Here is an 8,236-nt window from a genome sequence, read left to right on the forward strand (position 1 = left end):
AAAGAAAAAATTCCAAAGAAAGGTAAGCTTAGTAGGAAGGGTAAGATTAGGAATTGTTTGCGGTAATTGGGTGGCAGCAGATGACTAAGGATAGGATCAAATGAAAATCACTGGCAGAAGCTTTAGTTTTACAGGAGACAAGATTGGGCTCACACAGAAAGCATATAGCACAGTAACAACAGAGGAGAGGCAAGGACCGCATAAGTCCTTGTCCTGCCCTTGCCTCATCCTCTCTTTTTACTGTGCTGTGCTTTCCGAGCGCCGAACAAACACAACCAAACATATTCTTTTCTGATGTAGGTCTGATGAAAACTGTATTTAGTCCCGCTCGATAAGGTTCGGCAGCGTACAAATGTAATTTGTGTCCTCATCAGCAAAATCAATGAGCAAACAGGGCATTGAAATACTAGCTGGTTCGAGAATTGCACAGGTAGTGAGTGGTGAGAAAAAGCACTGTTCAGTATGTGGTGGAAAGCTACTAGCTCCATCAAAATCTTCAGGGAGACACAGCCTCTGGCACAGTAGTAGTACTCTGCTAGGTGTCTCAGCATCTGCACCAGAAGCAACCAGTATACGACGGACCACAAAATATGTGCCATCAGATGTAAAAATGGCAGAGCTATCACTTTTCTTTGCCTTCTTGGAGTTACGACTGTGGATTATTGTTCATTTAAAACTCATCCTGTAATATTCACTAATGCTGTCACCATCGCCATCCACCAAATGATTATTGACTGCTTCTGCCTCTTGTGGCAACAAGCATGGACTAACTGGTGCTCCAAACAGGTGCACCTCTCCCACCCTGGTTGCCTTTCTAGTTTTCCTGCCTAACAATAAGTCTTCACAAAAACTCTTTACGTGAAAAGGCAACGATAGGAAGCTTAGAGCAAGTTCTAATTCCTTTTCGGCTACTACCCTTTCCAAAATTTGCAATGGAGCCCCTTTTGCTGCTTTCACCATCTTCACCAGCTTCCCATTACCAGACTCGAAAGGGAAAGGTGAATTGGCCCACAATGGTCCCAGGTTCCTGACGCTTGTCACAAGGTGCAACAGCTGATGAATATTAAACGTCATGAAACGTGGTCCATGCAGTCCTGTAGCCCTAGATGCGAAGGTTTGTAGCAGTTGCTCTGAAAAACAAAAGCATATAGCTGATCTATATAGGACCATCTCTCATACTATAAACCTCCAGCTTGCAACGTTCAGAATATACCACATCTATTTAGACATCAAGCTAGTAAAAACAGGAAAGACCATGCTCTTTGAGAACATCCAGTGGGCAATAGATATCTCATTTACTCACAAAATTGCATTTGAAAATGGTGCAGCAGTTCCTTAAATCAGTGAATGTCTCGTCTGCCTCGAGGGAAACTGCGTAGGGAAGTGACTCTTTTGCCCCACCTTGTACTGAATGAACAATAAGCCTTACTGATTTTTTTTATGAACAGCCTGCACTATTACAATCAAACCACCACCATTAAATCAGCAACTGCAAGTATTTTAATCAGCCAGCTGCAAGCTCATGTACAAGACTGACGAAACCTGTCATTTAAGGATGGCCTTTATAACCACAGCTTTTTGCTGTTGACCACTATGCAGCTGCTATTTTTCCACTGACCTTTGTAAATTTGATGCTTCCAGTGTAGAACAAGAACACTGAGCTTGATGCAGCCTACAATGTAAAATCAATTTTGGCAAGATAGTATGGGATAGTGTGCATATAGCAACAATAAATGACCCTATAGGTGTATTCAGGTGCAACAAAGTGATGCTGAAGCCAGTGGCAGTGCATGCACTGCATAAAAACAAAGTCAAGTAAAATAATAAAGGAAACAAAAGACAATAAAAATGAGAAAACGCAGGTGGAGTGAACAAGATGGTGCCTGTAAATGAAACCTTAGGACACCCAGAGGCATGCACATCCCCATATAGTCCTGAAGTGGTCAACATTTTTGAAATGTAAACTTTATTATAGACCACAATTAGGGAGAAACCAATGAAAAGACCTTTCAATCTATATATTGCCATGGACAATAGGGCTAGACGTGCCTAAAAAGACAGGGAGAAGCTGTACCAGCAGCCAGCATTCCGCACACAGCACGCGAGCAGACTTCAGCGTCTTTTTCTCCCAGGCACCACCTAAAAATCTCGGGAACACCAAGTGGCAATATCATGCCAATGCTTTTCAGCAGGTGCCTCAACATTGTCCTTCTTCACAAGCAGTTATGTGTCACATTTCACCAGCTTTCTTGCACACAAGCATGAATGTACTTTTAGATATTTTCAAAAAATTGCAATATCTGTGGGCCTAAACTGTAGGGTCATATAATCTTATTTTTGCTTTTGCTTAATATTCAGAACATAAAAAATGATATCAACAGCTGAGCTAAAAGATCTCACTGGATGCCTCTCTCCTGAATATCAAGGTGACAGTTTGCCCTACTATGTATCAACTAATGAGCACTAGTGAAAAAGACTTAATTTTAACTTCTCATAGCTTCTCTACATTATTGTCTCAACCATGCTTAACAACTCCCCCCATTATTACTCCAATGTGATCATAATAGATAAAAATAAACAAACCATGTTGTACATACCTGCACGTCTGAGATGTGCTGATGTAACTTCTGTCAGCAAAATATTGAAGATGGCTTCTACCAGCAAGGCTGCATGCTTCCAGTAGCGCAGAGGAAGAATCCCATATGATGTCGGCAGCATATAAAAAAGGAGCCAATTTTTCCATTCAGCTGCCTTCCAGAAACATCTGTCGACAAGAGACCTCGGCAGCCGGGTGAAAGAGTGTGGTGGTCTAATACTAAGTAGCCGCTGGTCCAAGGAGGCTGTAGGGGACGGAGAGCCTGCAAAATAAAGGCATTCAGCATGGCTGACTGCAACAGCAGCCCTTATGCTCTATACCAAGGCTTGAAAGGCACTAGCAATGAGAAGCTGTACTCAAATAACGGTGATAAGTACTACATGCTCTGCTTTTGTAGTATCATCATTTGAACTGCTTGCTACACTACCTTACAAAGTTGCAACCAGGTTAAGAAATACAGACTAGTCAGGACACAAACCTGACAATATAGATACTTGATGTTGTCAACCCTTCTTATTTGTTTTTTTTTTTTTGTTCACACCGCATAAACCAAGGGAAAAGAGCAAAAGGTAGTTTCCAACCTGACAATAGCCCGCTCATCCCTAACAAAATCAAACTTATGCTATGCACTAAAATACTAATAAAAATCCTCTTTTCAGAGCCTAGCATTCTTCAACAAATTAGAAAATACAAATAAAACATGTCAGAAGCTAGTCTCAGAAAAAAAATAATAATATATTTTAAAGCCACGCTAATATAGCTCTTGATTTCTGGGTTAGACCATGTGACAAAACAAGGTTGTTCTTGTGAGGATCAGGCGACTTTTAAATCATCTTCCAAACGATCAAGTAAGTATATTATACATTTCTAGTGCAAAAACTTGTGTACCACATGCTTCTCTACTGTTCTATCAGTGCAGCAATGATACACCAAAAGTCTCCTATGAGTGTACTGCACTACACAAAAAATGTGTTATTGCTTACAATGCCACACTGCAAGCTGGAATTATAAGCTCCGCTACTGAGCAAGCAAGATATATCAATTTTAAGATCACCAACACAACTGCTTTTGCTGCCATGTTTGCGGACAGGAGGCACGCTGCCCTTTCTGTTAACACGGTTACACATGCTGCAGGGTGATATCATTTATTACTTTTGCCAGCACAAAAAATACGACTGATTGCAGCAGGCACACATCATGAGCTGATGTAGTAGAAGCTCTGCAGATTCTGCAACCCATCTACTCTCATCAATGCCTCAGTTCCTCAGCATGGATAATGCTACTGTCCTTCTCACAACAAAGGAACACCTCTGGCATAGCACACATGCTCTCGTCCCTCAGTGTGCGGTGACCCTCCTCCCAGTCTTACTCATGCAGAGGAGGTTGTGCTTTGGTGAAATCCGGGTCGGGGTTGCCCTCACTGAGGCGTGGGCTCAATTTCAGTACTTATATCCCTGCCAATGGTGTCCCATCTGCCACTCTAAAACCACTGAGTCACTCCACTCCACTTGCCGTGGGTTTGTCCAGCACTGAAGTCAACAAGAATCCGCCACCTGGCAGCAGCGAGCCTGCTGCCGAACAACTCATCCTCATATATTCGCCTGAACTCAGGGGCCCCACCACCACTCCTTCGACTTCAGTCAATTGGCTCATTTATTTAACCTTTTTTTTTCTTCGTCAACTCCCTTTATGCTTTGAGGTAATAAATAATGTTATAAAAAATTTTAGTGGACAAAGGAATGTGTGTACATACCCATGCAGAAAAGCTCGCTGCAGTTTGCAGAGTTCAGCCAGAAGTCAGTAATTTGCCTCGATGCTCCTAGCAGAACACAATGCATATAATCTACAGCTTGGCTTGAAAAAAATGTCAAACAACCTCAAATTGAGCAGGGGTGATGGCCCCTTCACACCATTTATAGGCATAACAAAGTCTACAGAAAGCTTGACGTCATCAAGATGTCGTTCTCGCGTCCTTGCAACTAAATTGTTTGTCTCCAAGTAACGTGGTGCACCTGAAAAATGAGGATGTCAATAGACACCATTAGTTTAACATACAGAAATATAAAAAATTCAAATGAAAATGATTTTTATGGCCTCATACTGAATTGACTATGTCTTTAAATCCAAATGTGCAAACATGTGGAGGACAATAGAAAGAGTAGAACTCTTCTGCTGTCCATAATTGTTAGAACTGCAGTACTGCCAGAATGTATACGTATGTACAGAGGTGTTTAGAGAACATTCTCTCAGCTGAGGTGTTTTCACAGATAGGACAGGTCTCATGTGAAAGTAGACATGCTGTGTGTGCAGATGACCATGTGTTTTGCATTTTAAAGCTGATCAAGGGTCTTTACAGCCAAGAATGATTAATTACCAATAAATTCTGAATTTTCCAACATTTTCTTAGACTCGAATGTTGCTCTTTCACTATATATGCGGAACATGACACAAAATATTACCCACTCATAAAAAAAGCTAAAAAACTTTTAATCTTTTTTCTGGACTGATAAAGAAAGTCTAAATTTTGAAATATTTCTAAAATATACTTCTTTTCGATTATCGATTTCAAACCAGTGCTCCATTTTTGCCCCTTTAAATTAAAAAAAATTAGAATAAGATTTCCCTCAATTTCAGATATGAACTATAGGTCACAAATGGAAACCACAACCTAAGCACTAAAAGCGTTACATCAAGATCAAATTTAGCACAATGTTTCAGTACAATTACAGGCTTTTCAACGTGAAATATGACAGTGCTGTTCCTTTTTTACTCGGTGGCAAACACAGCCTAGTAGTGCACAGCAAAGTTAGCCAGCAGTTGTCCAGTGTCGCATATCCTAGTTTCTTTATACTCCTGAGCTATAGTTAATCCACACCTAATCAACAACTAGCAAAAATCTTCACAAAATGATCCATATATGTGCCAGTGACATTATTCAGACATGGTGCTTAACATCTAGAATTAATATGGGGCATTAAGATGATTACAAACACAGCTAGCTGCCATTTCCTCGTCTCTAAGCGTATGCTGTTTCCTAGCACAGTAGAAGCGACACAGTGCACTTATGTTTAAAAAATTTCTATATATAATTAGGTATGGTCACTGCCAAGTTACGAATGTACCATGCTAGCAAGCAGGTCGAGAGAAGCTACCAACGGCATAAATAGCATTGCACAAACATTTCCAGTCATTTCTTTTTACAAATAAGGATCATACCTTCTGCTTGTTCCGCACAAGTGAGGCACCAAGGACAACCAAATTTTCCATTGAATTGCGTGTGGTTAGCAATTGCAGCACGGGCTGGGGCATCAACACAGCAGCAGATGGCATGGACTGCAGAGATAATCTTTGTTCCCCGTACTCCCACACAATCTTTCCAATTTTTGCTACTTCTTCTACAAACCTATCTATGAAGACATTCATGTTCGGGTGGTGAGGACCAAACCAAAGTCCTGCAAGCAGGACATTTTGGTGGCGTAGTTTCGGAGGCAACTCATTTAGAATCAATTGAATGGGCCACACTGAAGATTTGGATGATTTAAAAAAGGGGCTCCCATCGGTGTTGAAAGTTACTGTTACGTCTTGCCGTGATATCTTCCCATTCTGTCTTAATTTTCTGTATAGTGCTGCACTTGTTATATCGTGCACCGAATCTTCTTGGAGTGCACTTTCAATCTCCTCCATTTGGCGATACAAGGCATCTTTGCAACGCCTAACAGTTTGGAGAAGCTGCTGCTTTATATTCAGTGTACTGAAGAAACATCCCTTTTCTTTAAGCTGTGAGATGTGAAGATCCTGATCGCATGTCTCGCAATGCACGTCGTTTAGCGCACTTTGAGCGCAGCAGTTGCCGCAGTCATCACAGTAGTAATGGTGCCTAACAGAGCTATTCAACTGCGGACTCCACAGCTTCCTTAGCAAATACTTGCTCCGCAGAAGCAATTTGCCAGGACACCCGAACAACGCGTCTATAAGCTGCAACAGCCCGTCAACTGTGTCCCACGGAAGGCCATGCGCGACAACGAAAGCAAGGATCATCATGAGCGCAGCGGCTTTCGTCGTAGTGGAGCCGGGGAGGGTGGCAGTGCCGTACTCGTCGAGCGTCACTTTCAGCGCTTGGCTGACATCGGATGATTGGAGATTGTCTGCTCCGTCTGCTCCGCCACTTGCGTCATCGCCGCGCACAGGCGTGCAGCTGCCATCTTCGCCTCCATGGTCCGGATTTTCATCGCATGAGCTCGCCGGGTGCTCAGTATCACATGAGCTTGGCAAGGGCTCTGTATCAATGTCCTGTGTAGAAGGGGCTGCCGGGGGGTCACTATTTTGTACAGCTGCAACCACATCGTTCATCTTCAGGCATCGATAGCGGCGCGTTGACCATGGGACAACAAACGGTTCGGTCTCGAGGAGGTAGGATTTGCGTTTCCTCTTAGGCGAAGGATCTTCCATTTCCGGCTTGTAAAGCTAAACAAACAATAGGGTATCTTGCCATTCAAAGCAACAAAGCCCAAAGGTGGTGGTAAAGAAACGTGCCGAAGGAGCGCGAGACGAACTACGAAAACAAAGAAGCTAACGGAACTTGCCCAGTGAGCAACAATAACTTCCATGCAGGTCTGTCAAAAATTACGAGTTTACAGATTGTCCTGCCATCTAGTGAATTAAGATATAACTATATATAAGACGGTTTAGACGATAATTTGTCCAAAAGAAGCTAAAATCTCACTCATTGGTTGCACAAAGTTGATTACTTAACTTGAAAACATACCGCAAATAAAGACAAGGACGACACTGATGTAGACAGGACGTCGCTGCGCGTGGAAAGTTAACAGATTATTTAGACACGGTACGTAATAACCTAGAATTTGGCTGGTTGTGGAAAAAATATATACGAGAGAAAACAAAGCGGCTTATTTATTATATATCCTGGCGCCGTCTTTACGCGGGCATTCATTGTGGGTATGTCATGAAACGAAGCAAGCTCTCTTCTTGTGGGTTTTCAAGGGTTGTTGCAGCTCGAGAAATTGAAGCCCAATGAAAAGACAGATGCATATGAACGTGTCGACTGGTCGAACCACACCACTACCACTAATTGATATTACGATATAGTCACGATAAGTGGAGAGGAGAGCTGAAAGAAATGAAATCAATCAGGCGGGTTTAATTCTGCTGAAATTTATAAGACGCGGTTTGGAATGCAAGGCTTTCATTTAGCATTGAGAGACTGCCACACAGTTTAATTTTAAAGCGTTAAATACCTTTATTGGTTCCTGAGGAAAGCTATAGAAAGGTGCAGCTGGCTCACTTCTCTGGGGACACCTCTACACGCACATTTATAACGACATATAATTGGAGGCAGATAGGCGCCATGCAAATGTATTTTTTTTTTCGTGCATGCATACCTGAACCGCGCCGTAAGGAAGGTAGCAGTGAAAGAAGATAGAAAATGCGCGGTATAGTAGAGGGTTCAGAATAATTTTCGACCACCTGAGGATTCTTTTAACGTATAGTCTTTGTCAAAAGTGTGCAGCCCAGGGGGTCCGGCTCTGAGCCACTTCGTGCGGCTTGTAATGGATCTCCAGTGTTTCATATTATCTTGATGGTGAGATTTTTTGCGCTACCCACACCAATGGGAACCGCCTC

The 8,236-nt window shown here is 42.3% G+C and overlaps 1 pseudogene; it reads right to left on the minus strand.

Annotated features, from left to right (window-relative positions):
• Positions 1–252: 252 nt before the first annotated feature.
• LOC146177318 (uncharacterized) lies at positions 253–7,045 on the minus strand (annotated as a pseudogene).
• Positions 7,046–8,236: the final 1,191 nt, after the last annotated feature.

This window comes from Amblyomma maculatum, chromosome 10 (genome assembly GCF_055883805.1).
Source record: "Amblyomma maculatum isolate TAMU_Amacu chromosome 10, ASM5588380v1, whole genome shotgun sequence".
Taxonomy (NCBI): Eukaryota; Metazoa; Arthropoda; class Arachnida; order Ixodida; family Ixodidae; genus Amblyomma; species Amblyomma maculatum.